This window comes from Pinus tabuliformis, chromosome 8, assembly GCF_031772625.1.
Source record: "Pinus tabuliformis cultivar Carrire ecotype Pingquan chromosome 8, CPIR1, whole genome shotgun sequence".
Lineage (NCBI taxonomy): Eukaryota > Viridiplantae > Streptophyta > Pinopsida > Pinales > Pinaceae > Pinus > Pinus tabuliformis.
The window spans coordinates 2,078,451,966-2,078,475,400 of NC_142294.1; the positions used below are offsets into that span (position 1 = coordinate 2,078,451,966).

General features: G+C 44.1%; 1 protein-coding gene across 1 annotated transcript in view; it reads left to right on the forward strand.

Moving 5' to 3' along the window:
- Nucleotides 1–23,435, forward strand: part of LOC149244824 (uncharacterized) — a 108,065-nt gene that overhangs the window by 64,207 nt on the left and 20,423 nt on the right. The window lies entirely within an intron of this gene.

Sequence of the window (23,435 nt, forward strand, 5' to 3'; positions counted from 1 at the left end):
AATATATCAACCACTAATTATACATGTTCTTTATTTCAATGCTTTTAACAATAAAGTATCAAAGGTTTATTTAAGAGCTAGTAGCAATAAGGATTAGTTCAATTGGAAAATTCTCTTGCAAAAGAGTTCATAGAGCTCTCGACACAAAATGTTATTAATTCCCTTAGGGTTACTAGTTGTTTTTTTTTTTGTTTCTAGTTACTATTTTACTCCATTTGAAGACCAATAAAGGGGTAAATTCACAAGGATTGACAATGCACCACCAATATCCCTTATCAATTTTAATACATTGGTGGGTGAGAGAAAGCATTTAAAAAAATACGAAATGAACAATATTTCATTTAGTAAGTGTTGGCTTATGGGGGCCTGACCAAAATTCAGAGTTATTTAGCCAAAAAAATCCCTACACTACTGGCCCTTTCGGCATTAGCCCGCTTGGCGTGGACTGAAGTCTCACCTGAAGTAGTATGGGGGGATGTTAGAACCAAGTTTCCGCACCCTTGAGATGTCTGTGATGTTGATTTAGTCCAACTAGCTCTGCCTTCACATAAATATCTTCACGATCTGTTATAACCTTCATTACCTTCACAATCTATTATGATCGGCTTTCGCACAGCCCTAACCAGGGTCTGAGATGCTTTCGTGTTGCTATGGCAGCGAACTGCACTATTTCCTTAACTAGACCTGGTATCTTACTTATCTTATTATCGGATCTTAGTTATCTTCGTGTAAATAGATCTTCCTACTTGCATTCACTTAACCAATACAATTATACACATTTGTGCATCATATAAGCATTAAAAGTGAAATTCATACCCAATGTAACAGATGCATAAAGCAGGAAATAGATACACAGAAATGATAGAAACTTATATTTATTATTGCTTCTAGATGATGATAGACTCTGACTCACCTTGCACACTCAACTGTGGACTACTAGGGCTCTCCGCACTCAGTTGCAGAGCATCTTCCTACTCTATGACCCAAAACTAGACTTTATACTTCATATCTATCTCGCATACATCATTGATTCTTCCATATCGTGATGTCTTAACTACTTAGAGCCTCGCTCTATTTATACAATCCCATGGTCCACAGACCATGGGTGGATCTTCTATAACTGACATTACAATAAGAAAATAAGGGTAGACAACCATATGACTCTTTTACAAACTACGTGCTCTGCTCCCACAAAATGTGGAGTCTTTACATTGGAATTACAAAATTGACCAAAATCTGGGCTCTAAGCCCCAAAACTTCCCTTGGGGGATCCTGCGCCCAACAGGCCCCCAACACAAACGTCATGACTTGCCCTCTAGTCACTTTTTCGGTGTAGAGATCTTTGCACGAAGACCTCCCAACTCTGATTAGATCGCTGCAAGTTTGGAAGTGCACTGAGTGGCTACCTGTTGGACTTCCTCTACACATTATTTAGTGATCGTTCTGGCTGAAATGATGCCTCGAATACTCTCCTGTGTTGCTTGCAGCTGCACGAGCTTTTCTTTAACGGAGGATATTATGGTATAAGCCGCATTGATCCACGACCATAGGCATGCCTTCAAAACTGCTTCCTTATGCTAAGCAACATCCACCTACTCCTTGAGTGCCTTTGCCTACTGCATCCTAGAAAGCCTCTGCATAAGGGAAACTGTCTGCATGGTCCCTTTTACCTCGTCGTATCTCTGTTGCAGCTTGCGTGCCTATGTCTCTAGGTGCTCTATGTTCGGGTCCTCCTACAGGGTGGTGAGAACCTTGAATGACTGCTCAAATAGCTTCATGCAATCTGTCACTGCACTGTTAACCTCCGCCATTGTTGTTGTAATTGCGGTGGTGCATTGTTCCTTAACCTCCAACGGAGTTGAAGGTTGTGCCTTCAACTTCAGTTCTGCTATCTGAAGGTTCAACACTAGCTGAACCCTGACCATTTCAGCTCTAGCATCACGCGCCCTTGTTGCTAACTTTGGACGCGACCCTCCACCGGTTCCTCTGCTTGGATGGCCAATTCTGAGACAATCTGGAAGGCTTCCTCCACCACCTGCACTATCTGTTTGTTTTTCGCCACTACCTCGTTGCACTGTAGGCTCAACAACTCAATGTTGATGCACTGCTCGCTCATTACTTGTAGCACACGACTCTCCCTGGCACGTAGTTTTGCAGTGATTCCATCATGTAAATATAGAGCGTCTCCCAAGGGAGTGTACCCATGTTTAACCCGATCACTTTCAAGCCTCTGACCATAGGCCTGTCGGCCTCATTTTTTGTAACAAGTGCTCCATCTGGTAGCACTATTGTGTTGGTCATCTTGGCGTGCAGCATTTCCTCGACCACTGAAGTGTAGACTGCGAGGTTGGTGGACACTGTGCTAGCCTGTGGAGTGCACCCCTGCAACTCCTATATTTGTGCCCGGAGAGCCCCCAATACCAACTGGTGTTGCTTCTTAAACTGTTGGAGGGCCTTCGCGGTGACGTCCCTCACTGTTTTGCCAATATCGTGTAGATCCCCCTTAGTGAGGGTGATTGGGTCGAACGTAGTCTTTGAGGACTTTGTCTTCTTTCGTGGCCCTACTTTCTCTCTTGGGCGTGGACGTTTCTGCTGGGTGGATGTTGTCTGTGGGTCCACACCACCTTGTTCTATGTTTATCTCTGGCTCGGGTGAAGGTGACTTCTGTCCTTTGCGCTCTTCTTCTGCTGTCTTCTGCTGCTCCTTGGCCAACTTTGCAGCATCGTGCGCCTCTTGGGCCTTAGTCACTACTTCTTTCTTCCTGCACTTTTCCGCTAGCTGTGCCATCCGTGGTTTCATCTCTTACTTCTTCTGCTGCGCGGTGGGCTTCTCTGATTCCACCGTGAAGCTAGCTGGAGCACGGCACTTCGGCGGCCAAGAGTCAAGGATTACGAATATCACATCATCAACCACCAAATACAGTAGCTCATGCCGCGTCTTTGTGGGGTCATTTCGCACCCTTGTGAAGAAATGGTGGAAGTCGGATTTGAACTCTGCGAAGCTCTGTAGACTATTGTAGACCGTGGGCGATAATCGTGGCTTGCGATTAATCCCCATTCTGATGCTCATCTCCATGAGCACCCAAAAGATCTTACTCTCCCTTATCCTTTATGCATCCCTGGTTGCCCACAACGAAGTGTACTTCGCTGCCTCTAGAAGGTCCTGTGCAATTGTTGGGAACTGGCTATCTTTTGGCAATTCGCATGCCACCAGTACTATTGACAATAGAAGCCATGCATAATGAAATGTTTTTCCTTGCTCCTGTGCCTCGCATAAGTTCTCAAGGAACTCACCGCATATATAGTTTTCCCAGTTGAACTGGGCCCCTTCTGCGCATTATGCTGCTAGTGCAACCACTAGCGTGGGCACCTCATCTACACGACACTTTTTCAGCACCTTCCCTGCCAATATCTGTGTCGCGAACATAACTGCAGGGTTTTGGATGCTGGGTATGATGTACCCTCGCTTCTTCTTCTCCAGTTTAAACTTCTTTTTCATGGCCTCCGCGATGGCCAAATCATCACTCTTTCCTTTTGAAATGTTCGCTGGGTCCTCCCCTACGTAAAGGAGCCGTGTAATCCCCTGAATCAGATGATCTGTGATGGGGATGGGCTCCTCCAGGCACAAACACCCATCATGCACCAAGCATAGCAACAGCCTGATGACAAAAATGGTCATTGGGGCACGATGGTAATGCGACACCCAAAGCAGGTTTAGCAACCTTGCTTTCTCAACACCTCGGAGCCATTTGCACAGATCCAACTCTATTATCCAGTCGTCACATCTTTCTTTTGGTACATTAGCTGCGTGGTTGCTAAATGTGGGAAGTTCTCGTGGTCCGTGAGGTCCCAATCTTCAAATTTTAGTACGGGAACCCATCCTAAGTGCGCTCCTTGAAAAACAATGTTGTTAGGGAGCAACGAAGTTTGCAGAGAGCTCTTGCTCTAATCTATATCCTTGGTCACCTTTTCTTTACCCATTTGTGGAGGAACATATGCGGGCAGCCTGGTGAGATGGTCCGCACCCTTTGTTTCAACTTCCATCTCTACATCCTCCTCCACCAGGGTTTCTTCAAGCTATTCCTCTTCATCGTCCTCCAAATTGATGGCCTTCCCATTTTCCTCCATGGTGAGCTTAGTCCTCAACGGATTTCTAAGTGAGACGTGCACCAGTACCATGGCCTGCTTGTCTTTCTTGGGTCTCGGTGTGCACGGTGATTTAGGGATCTCAACGACTATTCTTGCTCTCTCTGGGGATTTTACTTCCATAATTGCCTGCGCGGCTTCCTCGGTGGTCGTTGCTCCGATATCCATGACTTCTTCGGGTGCTGCCATAGTGTGATTCCACAGTTCTCTCAGTGTCTCTGGTAATTGCTTAAGTAACGAATTCGCCTTCAGATTATCAAACAAGTCTTGGTTCATAAATATCTGAGCGCTCAACAACTCAATTCTCAAATTTCCAAGTGTTGTTTGTTAGACATTCCTTTGTAATTCATAGCACCTTTTGAATTTGAATTTGACCGTTCCTCCCACCTTTTGTCCATTAATGCTAGATTGGTGGAAGATTTTCAAGAATCTAACCAATAAAGTTCACCTTAAATGCCTGTTGCCCACTTCATTTGGCCTCAAACCAAGCATCACATTGTGAATAGTGACTTTAACAATCACTTTCCTGCCAACCTGCGTAGCAGCACAGCTACCCTCGCGCTGTCGCGGACCCTGTGGCACTTGGCTACAACGCGCAGTCCTATCATCGCGTAGTTCTTGGGCAGAGTAGTTTATAGTCCTGTGCCTCCTTTTAGCTACCTGGAGCGCTAAGACTGTTCTTCCGTCGATTAGTCAGATGGCCGGGCCACTTGTGTATGGCTTCAAACGACTGCTATTCACTTTTCCTGGGAAAGGTTTTTCATTTAACTTTACCAACTGCACCTCGTCACCATTGGTAATCTCATTAATAACATACGGCCCTAGACAATGCATTCTAAGCTTCCCTGGGAATTTATCGAACTTACTATCATACAACATCACCAAATCATTCACCTTAAAGGTGTGCAGATTAATATTCCAATTGTGCCACGCTTTTTCGCGTTGCGTTTGGACTTGCTGGTGAAATCCAACCAAAAATATTTCTTGTTCCAACTCATCCAACTGCGCGAGCCTCTCCTCTAGGGCTCAATGATCCGTCATACCTGTGATTGTTGCTATGTGCAGACTAGGCATGATGTACTCCATAGGCATTACAACTTCCACTCCATAGACAAGTCTAAAAGGTGTCTATCCCATCAGCTTCTTGCATGTATAATCTTTTGCGTGATTTCTCTTCCTGCATACTATCTTCCCAACATTAAGAGCCATTTGCAAGGTGGCCTCCCCAACACATGCTTCTTGACCATGTATTTTAGCGCAGAGTACATGTGCATCTGCGTAGGTTAGGGTTGTTTCCCATAGGGCTACGTCCACTTAGCCAAATGCGCATGCTAATCATCCTGTTCATTGTACTTGTCTGTCAGTCGTACCTTAGGCTTCCCAAATTGTACTCTCATCATCCTCCTACATTCGCACCAATCATCAAAGCTTCCTTTGTGCGTACCCCACCATCTCGCAGGCGTAGCACATAGTACCTAGCCTAAGGCTTGGAAGTGTTTATTTTCTAGCACCTCCCTTTCAAATGAATCCAAGAAGGTATCTACCTCATTTAGACCATCATAAGTAGGCAGATCTCTTACTTCTGTCGACACGCAGCGCAACAACCTAGTCATCATATTGCAATTTAGCGTATTTACCTCATGTAACCTATTCTTCCATTGCTCTATTTCTTCATCATAACCCAAAGTACAGGAGCCCTTGCGCTCCCATGTAATCCGCCCATCCGCAGTGGGATTTACCCAGTCTTGGTCTCACACTGTTATCTTATAGATGCAGTCCAAATCATCATAACTCTCATAGTCGCGAACCGGTTCTGTATAGCACGATCCTTCAGCAGGGTCTAGGGGTACAATTACGTGCAGTGATTTTTTCTCAAAAATCATATTGCGCTTCTTCAGATTAATTACCCTATTCATGTGAGTGGCCCAACAAATTCTCAAGAGCGCGGGGTAGGGATCGTTGTTATCAACAATCTCTATCACTTCAAAATCTACCAGCGTGCTCGCTCCCTCGATATCCAAAATTATTCCCTGTAATCGCCCCATGGGTATTATTTTCTGCTGGTTTGCCATCCTTAGCTGAATTGGAAACCATTGTAGCATGCTCTCCCCATTCGTTCCCATGTCTGTTTTGGCAGAACAGTCGCATCCGATCCCAAATCCAGGATGAATTGATCCATTTCATATTCTCCAATTTGCACGGTTAGTCTCATTTCTCGTCCCATCCTTGTCTTATGCTTTATGATCTTGCAGACTACGCGTGATTATCTTGGCACTGTCTCACCGCATTTATTGATGAGTTCCTGTAACCCTTTCAAATCCTTACTTTCGGGCAGTAACTTCATACAAGTTTTCAGGAACATTGTGAGCATAGATGGGTCCATTTCCAGCTCCGGTTTATCTTTGCTACCTGAAGTGGAGGCATCAGTGAAGCTCTTCTTAGCTTCCATGAAGTTTCCCGAGCGCGCTCCAAATCAAACTCAACTTCTTTCGTCGAAGCTTTGTGAACCCAAGTACTCTCTTCTGGATGTTTTCCTTTGTCATCTCCCATCGCGATTCCACTTCGGAGCACAATGTTTACATTCGGGTCTTCCTCGCGCGGCTCAGACCTCATCATCTACAAGTTTTGTGTCGTGGAAGGTGGTAGCGCTCCTTTGTTGTGTATCCTAGCTATCAGCGTAGGACAATCCTCTATCTCATGATCAAACAACGTGCAATACTTGCACGACAGACACGTTGGATTTGTGCAATCGCGGGCATAGTGCCTTGGCCCTCTGCAATTGTAGCAAATCAACTGTCTGCGACCTCTTCCAGGTCCTCCTCCACCTCGGCCTCGTCCGTACCCCTAAAATCCTATTTGCTCCATTCCTGCATTTTGTTCAAGGGGCCCTATTTCGGCCTAAACTTTGTAGGTGAGTGTTCTATCCATCATCAATTCATAACTCCTATACGTGTGCTTGTCATGTCCCACTGATCTAGAAAAGTTACAAAACAACTGTTGCCAATTTTGCGTATACTTCTGTAACAAGTAACAATTGTCCGTGGCATGTTTTCCAACTATTTGCCGGACTGCGCACCACAAAGTAGTTGTCGTGCTAGGTCTTGGTTGAGCTTCCGGCCTTAAAGGCATCGGTCCTACTCTTGCGAGGTAATTTTTAAAAACTGGGCAGTGGTCTTTGTCATGACCCTGACCCTTGCATTTCACATAGCATACTTCTTCGTGCACTTCTGGTTGAGTTGTCCTATCCCATTTCAGACTCTACATCTCAAGGCATAGATTCTTCAACTGCGCATAGATCTGCTGAAATCCCAAGTTAGGATCTTGCATCGAGGTGTCATGTAGCCTCATAGAAATCTCTAAGGCCTCTACCTGAGTCGTTATCTTCTGCTGCAATAGCGCACTTCTTAAATGTGGTAGTAGTGAAGCTACAAACCATTCGCGATGTTGTCCATCTGTCAGATTCATATTGGCTTCGCGAATCATATATTTCAGTCTCTAATCCAACTCCCAAGGAGTCTCACATGGTAGCATCGTGATTTCTTTGAATTCAATGATCGATTGTGCTTTAGACTTAGGCCTGCTAAATTCTTTATTTATCGCTGTTTGGATATCCGCGACTCCCGCATTTGGATTATCATTGGAGTACTTAATATACTAGGTCAGCGCGCGATCTTGCAGGGCGCTAACCAACGTCGCTTTCTTTATATGGTCATCCATAACACCTTGTGCTTCCCATACAACCCTTACAACGAACCAGAATTGGTCTGGATCCTCATTTTCCAAACCTTTGAACACAGGCAGCTTCACTGTGTTTGCCACACTAAATCGCGGTGGTGGTGGAGTTGGTATAGGTGAAGATGGAGGTGATGGTGTGGGTGGAGGTGGTATTCACAGAATTCTTTGCCTTAACAGATGGATATCACTTCACGGAGAGACCTTCGCGAGCTCTTTCTCGTCCCCTCGCAGAGGTGAAATCAAGGGGATATTTTCTGGACCCTTATTTCCTTCGTTCTTGTAAACCTTTCCGCTTTGTGCAGCTCCAAACATTAAGGTAACTGCATAACCCGCTTTTTGCACAATAACATTTTAATCCAAGTTTTCAAATATTTACGTACTTACCTCACGGTCCTTTGAGAAAGCGTCGCTCTGCCTTGTTGTAGCTAACATAGGTGTCTACCGTAAATTTAGTAACGAATCCTCCTATAATTGATCGAGCCAATGATCAACAGTGCGCATGATCTTATCCTCTGATTCTTCCAACCTTCGCACTAACTCTGTTGTCCACACAATAGGACCATCAAGCTTCCACCTTCCTTGGCTATCTGCTAGCTTCGCGATCCACTCATATAGCTCAGTAGGGAAGGAGGCAAAAAATATTTCGTGGATCTCTGTATACAGGTAGCTGTCTAACCACTCTTCTTATGACAGTCGTGGGTTTCTGTTCTCATGTGTCACGAACTCGTGAATTCTTCTGTCCAACCAGCCTTCAATTTCCTTCTCAGTTGGATTCCAATAATACGACATCACACATCTCTCATACATATTTTGGTCTCGGCAACGGAACCATTTGTTGGCTTAATGGGGCCTAACCCAATTTCAGAGTTATTTAGCCAAACAAATCTCTACACTACTGGCCCTTTTGGCATCAGCTCGCAGGGTGCAGACTAAAGTCTCACCTGAAGCAGTATGGGGGGATGCTGGAACCAAGTTTCCGCACCCTTCAGATGTCTGTGATGTCGATTTAGTCCAACTGGACCTGCATTCGTGCAGGTTACTTCGCACTCTGTTCTAACCTTCAGTACATTCGCAATCTGTTACGATCGGCTTTCACGCAGCCCTAACCAGGGTCTGAGATGCTTTCGTGCTACTATGGCAACGAACTGCGCTATTTCCTGAACTAGACCGAGTATCTTACTTATCTTATTATCTGATCTTAGTTATCTTCATGTAAACAAATCTTCTTACTTGCGTTCACTTAACCAATACAATTATACGCATTTTCGCATCATATAAGCATTAAAAGTGAAATTCATAACCAATGTAACAGATGCATAAACCAAGAAATAGATACACAGAAATGATAGAAACTTCTCTTTATTATTGCTTCCAAATGATTACAGACTCTGACTCGCCCTACGCACTCAGCTGCAGGGGTCCGTGCACTCAGCTGCGGACTACTCAGGCTCTGCGCACTTAGTTGCAGAGCCTCTTCCTACTCTACAACCCAAAACTAGACTTTATACCTCAGATCTATCTCGCATACATTATTGATTCTTCCATATCGTGATGCCTTAACTACTTAGAGCCTCGCTCTATTTATACAATCGCATGGTCTGCAGACCATGGGTGGATCTTCTACAGTTGACATTACAATAACAAAATAAGGGCGGACAACCCTATGACTATTTTACAAACTACGTGCTCCGTGCCCACAAAATGCGGAGTCTTTACATTGGAATTACAAAATTGACCAAAATCTGGGCTCTAAGCCCCAAAAATTCCCTTGGGGGATCCCGCGCCCAATAGTAAGTAATAGGCAAATATTAATAATATATAAGATATATAGATAAAATATAATGGAGCAATTTGTAACATCCACTCCCCAATCATTTTATGTTATGATTAGTTATTGTCCTACCTACTAAGAGATTGATTGATTGCTAATTTCTTGTTGGTATTAATAGTATATATACAAGGTATGTGTATGCTATCTACATACCCATAAATCACATGGATACACTAGTATTCTATGGTCTATTATGCTAGATGATTGATTAATGATTAAGCTTATGATTAGCGTTAAGATTTATTAACCTTGATTATGCTATTAAGTATAACCTTATGAATAATTTAATATTAAATTAATTTTGGCCCTCTCATGATTCTTTGACTTTGATTAAATAACTAAAACTGTTTGATTATTTATCATGTATTAATTCTTATTATTTGGTGGGGGCGGGGGGAGAATGTCAGTTATGGGACTTAAAGAATGGGTAGGTGAGCCATTACTGGGGAATAAATATTTTTGGGAAGGAGAGGGAATAAGTCTTGGAAGGAGAGGATGGTGAGAAGGAATTCTGGTCATTTTGTCATATTTGGGTTTGTTGAAGTTTTGGGGAGAGAGGAGAGGAATAAATTTGAGAGAGTTTGGATACTAAGGGTTCTCTAAGGAGGCTAAGAGAGTTTATAGGAACTTGATGATTTGAGTACACGGTTTGAAAACATTATGGGTGGAAATTAGGGCTTGGGCACAGAGAGTTAGGGAATTTTTGGAGGTTCCCTAGAGCTAGGATGTTAGAAAGGTTGTTCCTAGTTGGTTAGGTAACAAATTCAGTCAGGTGGGCTTGAAGAGCATGGGAAGGAAAACGACTTCATGGACCTCACTAATTTCAAGCTTGTTTCTTTGCATAGTTTTCGCATTGAACCAAACAGATTTTGCAACAAGTGATATCTAAAACTATGTTATAACAAGTGTTATCTGAAAAATTACAAGTACTGGAATTGAATTACAAGTACTAGAATTGAATTGATCAAATTTTTCACATGTTACAACTACATTTCATTGTCTCTAAAGGACTAGGTTCATGTTCTATGAGACCAAACTTGTGACATTTTTGGTGCTATGGCTTTGATTATTATTTTTCCAATATAATGAAGGCTTCTTCAAATAATACAACCATCTTGTTCACCGTATGCTGATATAATTTGAGCCCAAAAAAAGGATTCACAGGGCTACTGAATTCAATGTGACTACATCTAGGAAGAATGGAATGGAATTTACAATGACGGGTGTAAAGAAGGGAGCCATTTTTTTATTACACAAATTACAGATGACAGAGGTGCAATTGTGTTTACAATTATAAATTTTCTAAACATGGCCCTTATAACTATTGGAACAATTCAATGAAAACCTTTTCTTTAACATCCAATGACTGAACATATTTAAGTATAGTATGAGAATACGCTCTGATGCGATTCAGCAGCTACCGACTCCAAACCCTAGCTGCCGCTGAACAGACCTGCCATTGCCGCCGCAGGTTCTATCAGTGAAGGCCACCTATGGCACTAGCTGCAGGAGGGGAGAGCTCCGCCTCCCCTCCAATGGACACGGCCTCAACTGACAAGACGCAGAAGCCTGTGACTCTGCACCCCGCAGGCACAGGTCGAGAATCTGAGAAAGACAAGCAAAGGACGAATGAGGAAAAGATGCATTCAGTTCAGTATGAAGAGGACAACGCAGGAAATGATGAGCACGCCAAAGCAGAGACACCTCCGACAAAAGTGACCTCATCCACATGTATTCCAAAAGCCGCAGAACCGATCAAGGTCGAACTGCCAAGCCACCGCATCAATGAGGAAATCCAATTCATGCGGGACTATGCACTCATCGAAAAGTTCTTGGGATTTTGGCCCACAGAAAAAGCCTTACAAGGATGGATAGCTTCAAAATGGAAGCCCAAAGGACAAGTAACTCTGTAACTTAGCCCGAAGGGCTTCTTTACAGCCATCTTCAACTGTTTAGAGGACAAAATAAGGATATTCGAAGGAGGTCCATACTTCTTTAACTCTTCAGGCTTGTATCTAACGAAATGGAAGCCCAGATTCAACCCTGATAAAGAAGACTTCAGTTGGGCCCCTGTTTGGATAAGAATGTATTCCCTTCCCGTGGAATATTGGAGAGAAGAAACGTTGGCAGACATTGGTAACAAACTGGGGACCTTCATCAAAGTGGCAACAGAAACAAAGACACGCAAATACACCTCTTATGCTAGGATCTGCGTCCAGATGCACCTGACCAAGACCCTTGCAAACTCGGTAAGTCTCTTTCACGATGACTTTGAATGGAAACAACCTCTAGATTATGAGCATATCCCTTTCCGTTGTCGAAAATGCCATGAGCATGGCCACCTTTTCCGAGACTGTCCCTTAAATGCTCAGTCCAAGGCTCCATCTAATGATTCCAACAAGGACTCAGATGGTTTCACCAAAATCCCCACCCGCCGCAGGCACGCCCAGAAAAAGCAAGCAGCTCCGGATCAAGCCTTTAAAGCGAACCCCCAGAATCGCTTCTCTGTTCTTGCCTTGCATGATAATCAAGATAGCCCCAACTCTGACTCCACGGATCAGCCGCTCCCACCCTCGCCCTCCCTCATCCGCTCCAACCCCTTGTTCTCTTTTGATCCTGCATCCTCCATCTCTGCTCCTACCCCTTTCATGGAGAAAACCAAAGTGGTTACAGATCTTGGTCCCTTATTCCCATCCAAGGGGAAAACCGTATTGAATGAAACACAACAAGCTTCAGATATGGATCTCGACGCAGCTCTAGCCCTGAGTCTTCATGAAGATGCAGCAGAGGAGGACCACAACACTCCAATTGGAATGGAGGAAGATCCGGAAGATGTAGATCTAGAAGAGCTTGAAATATCCAAGCTTGATATCTCCAAACTTGAGAAAGCATGCAAACAAAAAGAGTACAACTCAATCCCCCCCTGGCAAATAGACAAACTTGAAGAAGTCCTTACCAAGGTGCAGCACCATAAAAGCCTGGGAATACAAGGCGGCAGTCACTGGGATGGAAAAAAGATCCTTAAAGATACAAAGAAAAGGGGCAGAAAAACAGACCTTCAAAGAACCATAATAGTAGGTGAAATACTCATGGATTCGGGGCAATTCCCCAAGTTGACCAAGTTCTACAAACCCAAATCTCAGTCTACATGAAGCTCATTTCATGGAATGTAAGAGGACTCAACAGTCCCTCTAAACACAGAATGATCAAAAACCTGATAATGCAAGAAAAACCCGCTATAGTTTTCCTTCAAGAAACAAAAAGCAGCAGCACAGTGATAGACAGACTTGGCAATAAAATATGGGCAGGCAGCAGTTCAATTTCAGTAGATGCCTCTGGGGCTTCCGGCTGTATCGCCATTCTATGGAACCCGCAGATTGTTTCACTAGATAATTTTCATGCCACTCTTCATCTAATACAAGCTACCTTCCACCTCATCGGAACCAACATCCATGGGCATCTCACCAATGTATACTTCCCGCAGATAATTCAGCAAAAATTGGACCTCCTGGACACGATTTCCATTCTCAATGAAAATAGACACTTCCCCTTATGGATCGGCGGAGGCGACTTCAATATAATAAAATCCATGGAAGAAAAACAAGGAGGCAGAACCAGGCTCGATAGTGATAGTAACGGCTTCAAGCAATTCCTTCAAGATAATCAGCTCATGGACATCCCCACATCCAATGGCATCTTCACCTGGTCCAACAAGCGCCGAGGTGCTCACCACATTGCCTCAAGGCTAGATCGATTCTTAATTTCAGACAATGCGATCCACCTAGGAGGGGATTTTAACGCCTCAATTATACCCCAAGGAGGCTCAGATCACTGGCCGATTTTGCTCCAATGGTCCAGACCAGGCAACTGTTGCAACAGACCCTTTCGATTTGAAGCCTTTTGGCTCACCAACACCAATTTCAAGGATGTGGTCAATCATGCATGGGCATCTTACACCTCGCCTGCGGGAGCTAAGATGTACTAGTTTCAACAAAAGTTGAAAAATCTGAAACACGTTCTTAAAGTATGGAACCGAACTCACTTTGGCAACATACAGGAGAGCAGACAAAAATTGGAACAGCAAATGAAAGCACTACAACAACTATTCATTCTGGAAGGCCGCACAGAAGAACAAATTCAACAGGAGCAGATCCTCTGGAATCAAATTGAAGAACACAAAAAACAAGAGGAAACTTTATGGCGACAATTTCTAGAATCAGCTGGCTCAAAGATGGAGAGAAAAATACAAAATTTTTCCACAAAACCACCATACAACAACGTATGCACAACAACATAACCTTTGTCAACAATCAACAGGGTGAAAGAATTGAGGCTCATGAAGACATGGAAAAATAATTTACAGGATACTTCAAGGACATTCTTAAAGAACCTGAACGCAACCGGGATGAGGCAATCAGAGCTATCACGCAGCATATTCCAAAAATTATAAATGAGGATCACAACAATAAATTGCTCCAACCCACGTCCTTAAAGGAAGTAGAAGAAGCCATGGCTCAGCTCAAAGATGGCAAGGCACCAGGGCCTGACGGATTTACTGCCAATTTCTTTCATGAATTTTGGGAACTCATTAAAGTTGAAGTATGGGACTTAGTGGAGGAATCCCGAAGCATGCACTGGGTCCTCCCAGCCCTCAACTCAACCTTCATAGCCTTGGTACCCAAAGAAGCGGCATCAAACAAACCTGAGAAGTACAGACCAATAGCGCTATGCAATGTGATTTACAAACTCATTTCAAAGGTCATTGCGAACCGACTCAAACCGCTCCTTCCCCTGCTCATCTCTCCAGAACAGACGGGATACGTTGAAGGACGGCAGATCATGGATGGAATAATTCTATCAAACGAAGTCATACATTCTCTAAAGCTTCTCAAAAAACCAGGTATGCTTCTTAAATTAGACCTCTCTAAAGCCTTCGATAAGCTTAGCTGGAATTACATTCATAAAATTCTCTTAGCTTTTGGATTCAATGCAACCTAGACAAGATGGATCATGAACCTAATCACTTCTCCCAGTTTCTCTGTCTTACTGAATGGCTCTCCCTCATCTCCCTTTCGCCCCTTGCGTGGCATCAGGCAAGGGGATCCTCTGTCACCCTTTCTCTTCATTTTAATGGCTGAAGGGCTCAGCAGGCTCCTCAAATCGGCAGTTTCCTCCCAAGCTCTCAAAGGCATCTCTCTCCATGGACGAACTCCTCAGACACATCAGCAATTCCTTGATGATACTATGCTCTTCGGACACCCTTCCGCAAAAGAAGCCTCTATTTTCAAATCTCTTTTCTCCCTCTTCTTTGACGCCTCTGGCACTTCCATTAACGCTGCAAAATCTCAACTCTTCTTCTTCAATACCCCTCCCTCCACGCAAAGGAATATTGCCCGAATTTTGGGATTTACAATCTCCCACCTGCCCTCTAAATATCTGGGAGCTCCCCTTTCAGACTCAGCTATCAAGTAGGCGTCCTGGCGGACGCTCCTGGATAAACTCGAATCAAAACTCTCATCCTGGACTTTCCGAGCTTTAAATCTAGCAGGCAGGCTAGTCCTAATCAAATCAATTCTACAAGCAATGCCGCTCTATCTTTTCTCAATCTTGGCAGCTCCAAAAGGGGTATTGAAAGCCATACGCAATCTTCAACGCAACTTCCTCTGGGGCTCCACAGGCCTGAATTGGAAATGGGCTCTTGTTAACTGGACAGAGGTATGTAAAACCAAATCAGAGGGCGGATTAGGTCTTCGGGACCCGCTTCAAAGCAATAACACAATGGGAGCACGAATTTGGTGGAATTGGGTCTCCAAGCCAAATACCCCATGGGCTCAACTATGGCAAGCAAAATATGCCAACGGCAGCCAATGGAGTGATCTCATCCGAATCAACCCTACAGCACAAGGATCTCTCATATGGAATAATGCAAAAACTCAAAGCAGCTTCATACAAGAACATAGTTTCTGGGAAATCCACTCAGGCAAAACTGCCAGGTTCTGGGAAGACTCTTGGCAGCAACTCCCTAAACTTGCAAATTTGTTTCACAAACCTCTTTGGCAAGCGCATATGAAGCAAGAGAGCATCACACAGGTTCACCAGTTCTGGCAGCCATCCACACATCATGACTTTCAAACATGGAAACCAGCACGACTCTCGCAAATAGATTGGCAGGGAGAACTGTACACAGATATTGATCAAGAACTCATAAACAGGAAAATCCGCCACTCCAATCAGCAGGATAAACTCAGATGGGGCTACACAACCAAAGGAACATTCAACACAAAGGAAGCCCATCACTTGCGCTATTCCAATCTCCAGGCGGCCAAGGATCAAATCTGGGAACAAGTTTGGCACTCAGGGCTATGGCCCAAGATCTCTACCTTTTTATGGCTACTAAGCAAAAAACGCATTCTCACTTGGGACAATTTGATAAAAAGAGGATTTGTCGGGCCTTCTAGATGCCCAAACTGCAACATTAATTGTGAAACAATTAGTCATCTAATGGAAGAGTGCCCATTAGCAAAGCAACTCTGGGAGAAAGTGGAAAAATGCAACATGAGAGCAACCCAAAGACAGGCGGATATAACGGAAAACATAAGGAACTGGGCCAAAAAACCGTTTAAAAGCCAGATTCTCAACTCTCTGTGGAGTATTACACCAGGCTTTCTGTACTGGACCCTATGGAAAGAGCGCAACCACAGAATCTCCAACAACACATCCAGATCTATAGACGACCTTTGGCTCATCCTCAAAAAAAACATTCAGGAAACCCTGGCCATCAGAGCCCGGAATGACACTGACATGCTCGAAACTCAGCAGGAGTGCCGCATTCTGAAAGAATGGAATCTTGATCTCTCGACCTTAGTCAAGGTAATTGCCAATCCATCTATTAGACCCGCCTCTCAATCTTCATGGTCCCCACCTGCATTCAACTCATACAAGCTGAACCTCGACGGAGCAGCCAAAGGTAACCCTGGCCCTGCAGGATTTGGGGGAGTCATCAGATGACACACAGGAGAAGTGGTACATCTATACTATGGCTCATTAGGCACAGACACAAACAACGCGGCAGAACTGGAAGGTCTCTGGAAAGGAATATGTCTCGCTGAACAACAACACTTCTTCCCACTTGAAGTTGAAGGCGATTCTCTTATACTCATAGAGGCGGCTAAAAGAATACAGGTTGGGGCCAAAGCAGTCAAGATCGCAGCAAGTTGGAGGCTGCTAAGCCGCTTGGAATCCCTGGAGGAAAAGCTCCATGATCCCCACAATATAACCTTCCATCATGTCAGGAGAACTGCAAACCAGGTAGCAGATCGGATGGCAAATCATGGCGTGTTACAGTCGACACGTTACTTCTCAGGTTCCTTGGACATGGTTGATGATGCTCAATTCAAAAAGGATTGCATCTCTTTGGTGCAAAAATACTTCCCTCTCCCGGATGCGGGTGACTATGCAGCATGAAGGGCAGGTGTCAGGTGTAGCTCGTCACATGGGCAGGTGTAAGCCCGGATGAGCCATGACATACCAGAATGCAGGTGACTTAAATGCGATGGGAGGCATAGTAATTTGGGTTTTATTGCTGGTTCAGACGGCATTCAATGTGCAGCTGCGATCGAGGCAAATGGCGCTCAATATTTTCGCTCCCCATGTCACCTGTCTTCATTCCTGCAAGCGATCCGAGCAGAAGTTGGCAGAGACGGAACATTCTCTGGCTCAGTGCAAAATTACTCAGAGGAATTCTTGTCTGAAGGGTAATTCGAAAATGCAAAGAGAGAGGCCCAGAATGAGCAGTCGCCGTGGTGGTTCCAGGGGTTGCTCTGCAACTCAGCGACCAGTCAATTCGCCTTCCTCCTCGGTGGAAATCACTTCTGAGCATAACAGAGGCTTGAACAGACTTGTAGGACGCAACAATGTGCATGGGTGGGGAGAAATTCTGGACTGTGGTCATTTGGAGCATCCGGCTGTTTGCTACCGGATCCCCTGCACTCTGGAGAACAACACTCTCATTGTCTCAGTCATGGTGGAACACTGCAGCAATCTCAGAGGGCCTATGGACAACCTGAATGTGCCAGTGGTTGACATGCAAGTTCCCACGGTTGATATGCGGCAGCCAACCAAAGCAGACTCTCCTCAAGCCACTCAAGCTGCGGATGCTAGCCCCAGTGAGCCGGTTCAGAGGTCGTTGCGCTCGGACATGGAGGACTCACAGAAACTCAAAGGACCGGCGAAGGATGAGCCTCATACAACCGATGAGGATTAGCACTTCCGTCACTCTGTCTTCTACTGCCAGGAAAGCAACTCTCTGTTTGTCTTTCATGCTCTTTGTCGATTTACTGCTCTCTCTGTTGGTTTGTCTATGTGTCATCCATGCCGGATTATATGTCCACCGTGTCAGTTTATGTGTCCATCGTGTCGGTTTGTGTGTCCATCGTGTCGGTTCATATGTCCATCGTGGCGGTTTACATGTTTATTGTGTCGATTCAAATGCTGGCTATGTCGATTCAGATGTCCCAATTTTGTAATGATGCTGCCCTGAAAGGTCTATTATGGGGAAAAATCTCTCTGGAGATGCAGGGCCACGGCCCTGGTGTAATTTTGCTGTAACTTTTGAATTTTTGTAATATAAATAGCCTAGTCTTATAGAGAAAAAAAAAACATCCAATGACTAAAGTTCGAGTTGTCGCTATTGCATTTGCATGCATGGTTGTGAAAAATGGAATAAAATCACGGTTCAAGAGTCTTGGTCGAACTGTTAGTGGAATCTATAGCAAAGAATCATCCCGCTATCCAACTTAGTAGATAACTAGAATGTCGTTACCAACGAGGTCGATTCCCTTCCATTTGTGAGTCCTATGTTGTAACTTCGATTCAAAGAATTTCTAAAATATTCCATTTTGAGTAACATCTATCAGAGAAATATATGCTAAAAATTTCCATCTTCCTATGGCCCCTAGTTGAATGGAAGACCTTAACTTGGAATAACATTCTGAAATGAAATCATAGGTACATCTCTTGCTATTCTTTGTGCCTTCATGAAGCTGAAATGGGAGCGCTTCTGCAATATTTCTTCCTATTGCAATTATCTATTTAGAAATCTACAAGCTAGCATGAAGAGATAAAATTGTGATCTATCTAGTCTCCCTTGCATTGTTAACAATGGGAGGGCTCGTCATTTTAACAATCATAACTTAAACCTCATTTTTAATACACTTCTAAGTGTCCTCTTGTGGATATTTGGAAAGAGACGAAATATCACATATTCAAGAATCCCTCCCTCCTTCACAACTTTCATTGGATCATAGTTCAAAACAATGTAAAGGAATCAATTGTCATGCAGAGCTCAATAGATAAAGACTGGCACACCTTATGTGAGGAGGTCATGCTACTTCATAGTTAGTTATCTATTCTAGGAAATAATATTTTCCCCTGCTACAATTTCCAGTCCCTCCTCCCCTTAATTTTCTAAAGATCATTTTTTTACGGTGCTTGAAAAGGTAACCCAGGCATGGTGGCATATGGGTGTATCTTCATGGATAATTTGGGATCCCATATCTACATTTATATAAGTTTTGTGGGATATAAGAGCAATAACGTAGTAAAATTGAAAGCCTTGCAAGATGTACTACTGATTTCCTAGACTCAAGGCCAGACCAAAGTTATGGGGTGGGAGATTCTCAACTTGTTATAAAAATAATCAAAAGAATCCTAGATTTCACCTAAACTAGAAGACTGTCTTGTATTTTGATATATGAAATCTTACTCATATGAGTAGCATTTCTCCTTCCTTCGATTTTGATGATCATGCCAACCCACATCACAAGAACTGGAAATAAAATTACAGAGAAATTAGATAATCATGTAAGTGTATCATAATATTTGCAAATCTCATCCTCATGGAAGCCCTTTGAAGACTATCCCCTCAAATAATAATGTTGTACCATATATAAAAAATAAAAATGTCCCTTACAAATCTCTTTTTATCTTATTCCTTTGTTGGGTAGCGAAGGCCCCGCGTAACGGTTTTTGGGCTCAAAGCCCACAATTTTGGGTAAAGGTATGGTAAAAACTCCATGAGATGAGTGGAGCGCAAAGTGTAATGAGTCAAGTCAAAGGGTTTTCCGCTAAAAAATAATGTAAAATGAGTCAGCCTGCCCATGGTCCACGGACCATGGAAATGTATAAATAGAGCAAAGCTCTATGGTTAGAGAGCAGTTTTTTGGTATGTAATTTTGGATCACGAATGTAATGGGTTTATGAAGAAAGAAGTCTTGGAACGTTAATAAGTGAGAGTCAAGGGTGTTGATAGATAGATAGTGGCTTTGTAGCTATGTGTGCAGAGGCCTGGTAGAGTCTATAGCTATGTGCGCAGACCCTTGCAGCTGAGTGCGCAGGGCAGATCTGGTTGTACTAAAGAGAAGATCAATAAAGATAAGAATTTCTGAATCATTGTGTGTTTGCTTGCAGATCTGTTTATTGCTTATGTTCTGAATGTATGCATTATCTGTTATAATTGTGCGTAAAGGGTTTTAATTTTAAATGTTTGCTTAAAGACTATATAAAAAGCTCAAATCTGTAATAATTTGATTAATAAGAAAGTGCGTCTGTGCGGATCTACGCGAATGCCCGAAGAGCAGTGCAGAGTAGCACAAGGTCGCATAAGGATCGTGACACCTCAAGACCACATCAAGACATCCCAAGGGTGCAGAAACCTGGTTCCAGCACCCTCCCCTGCTACCTCGGGTGAGACCTCAGTCCGCACTCCGTGGACTGTTGCCGAAAGGGCTGGTAGCTGCGGGATTTGTTTGGCTAATAACTCTTCCGAACCTAGGTCAGGGCCCAATAAGCCAACAAATGGTTCTATTGCTGGGACCTGGATCTGCCTAAGGGATGTCTGATGCTAGAACACTGGAACCTTACAAAGAAAGAGCTTGAAGATTGGTTGGATCAGAAGCTTCACGAGTTCGTGGTTCTGGAAAACAAAAATCCACGGATATCATAAGAAAGGTGGTTGGATCGTTACATATACACACAGATCCACGAGATCTTCTTTGCATCATTCTCGACAGAGTTGCATGAGTGGATCGCGAGGCTACCTGACAACGTGGGAAGGTGTAAACTAGATCAACCCATTGTGTGGACTCCAGAATTGGTGCGCAGACTAGAAGCATCTGAAGATAAAATCGCACGGGTAGTAGATCACTGGTTGGATCGGATAATAGGAGGGTTTATCACTGAGCTTGTGATAGACACAACTATGAGTTGTAGTGAAGCATAAAGACGTTTTCTCCAAGGACCATGAGGTAAGTACATCAAGTCATTGAATACTTGGATTAAAATGTTGTTATGTGAAAAACGGATTATGCGCATTTATTGATGTCTGGCATAACGTGGAGCGAAGGCTACCAATGAACCGAAGGATTAGAGAATAGTCCTCTGATTTCTATTTCGCGAGAAAGCGAGGAAGAGCTCGCAGGGTTCTCTCGAAGAAGCGTAGTCTGGTTGATTAAGCAATGCATTCCACTGATACCATCACCGTCCACGCCATCACCTACTTCACCTACATCAAATCCATCTTCATCGACCCCACCTCCACCACCACTGAAGGTTGGGATTGTGAGTGCAGTCAAGTTGCCGCTATTTAGAGGCGTAGGAAATGAGGAACCAGGTTAGTTCTAGTTTGTGGTAAAGGTTGTATGGGAAGCCCAAGGCATAATGGATGACAACATCAAGAAGGCTACTCTGGTTAGTGCGCTGCAGGACCGCGCATTGACATGGTATATAAAGTACTCGGGTGATCATCCGAATGCAGGAATAGCGGCGATCCAGGATGCATTGAACAGGGAATTTAGTTGGCCAAAATCAGAGACGTAGCCGGTCATTGGGTTCAAGGAGATCGCGATGTTATCGGTGAAACCCTGTGGGATCTAGATCAGAGATTGAAAATCATAATCCACGAGGCTAACATGACATTGACGGATGCACAACACTACGCGTGGTTTGTGGCATCGTTGACACCACATCTAAGGACGGTGTTATCACAGCAAAAAAATCTTAACCCAAGCCAAAGCATTAGAGACAACAATGAGGTTGCATGAAACTCCAATACAGGATCCGGGGTTGGGAGTTCAGCAAATCCATGTGCAACTACAAAACTTGTGCTTAGAAATGCAAAGCTTGAAGTAAGAAAGGGCACCCCGACCAGAGGCACGTACAAAGGTAGGGTGCATTAAATGAAAAAGTCAAGGACACGACAAGGACCACTGCCCCATCTTCGCGAACTATCTGGCAGGAGGGGGCTCGATGCCATTAAAGCTGGACGTACAAGTAGGGCCAAGTGTGGTGCTCGCGCTTTGGTGTGCGATTTGTCAAGTGGGCGGAAAGCACGCAACAGACAACTGCCACATGTTGTAGAAGTATACCCAAACCTTGCAGCAGCTATATTGCAACTTTTGTAGATCAGTGGGTCATGACGAGTGAACGTGTCGAAGTTACGATTTAATGATGGAAAGGACCCCAACCTATCGAGTGCAGACTGAAGAATGAGGTTTCAACCCAGCCGTTGGGCCACGCAGGGGATTTCTAGGACGTGGATGGGGAAGAGGAATGGGGCCCAGGCGAGGGGCGGACAGCTAATCTGTTATAAATGTGAAGGGCTGGGGCACTACGCTCACGACTGTACTAATCCAACAAGGATATCTTGTCCATACTATGAGAAGTTTGACCATGAAATGGTAGATTTTCCGACGCTTATTGCCCAGATGCACGAGAAGGGGGTATTGTAGCCTACTCTGACTCAAAATATCCAAATGATGAGGTCAAAACCCTGCGAAGAGGAGTGGTGCAACCACTGGAGGAGATGCAAGGAAACAGCTTGGACAAGACGGGAAGGGTTGATACACTCTGACAATGTAACTTGCCTTGGAAATTGAACAGGCGAAAGGGACATCTAAAGAAGCTCAGAAGAGCTTCACGGAAGTCTCTACCCTAGGTAATAGGGACCTAATTGAGCCAGGAATGGATCCCTCTATGCTTACCACATTTTTAGAGACATGTATGAAGTTGCTACACAACAATAAGACAGTTAAAGGACTCCAATAATTGATTACTAGGTGCGCGGGATCAGGGGAACTGTGCATAGTCTAAAAACTGGGGAAACATGCCCTGCGCATCAAGTGGGAGATGCGAATGACGACACAAATCGGTGAATATGAATGGACCAGGTCATTCTGGATCTAGGGTCAAATGTGAATGTGTTGCCTAAGCAAACGTGGGAATGCATGGGTAGGCCTGAACTACAGTGGTCTCCTATTCAACTACGAATGGCCAATCAACAAAAGGTCTTACTGATTAGATGACTACAAGGGGTGACAGTGGATATTGAAGGAGTAAGTACGCAGACTGACTTTGAGGTAATAGAAATTTTTGATGACAGTAACCCATACACTGCATTGCTAAGAATAGATTGGGCCATTGACATGAATGGGGTCATCAACTTAAAAGGACGAAAAATGACATTTGAGAAAAAGTCACTCCGTGTCATAGTTCCACTGGACCCAACTGAAGGAGCATGCTACACCGAGCTGGTGCGTGACGAGGACAATGACGATGAACTAGAATGCAACTACCAAATAATAGCGTAAGACCAGGAATGATGAATCCCTCAATGGACGGAAGACTCTCATGGGAGCACGATAGTTCCTGCACATCAGATTCAGATGAGG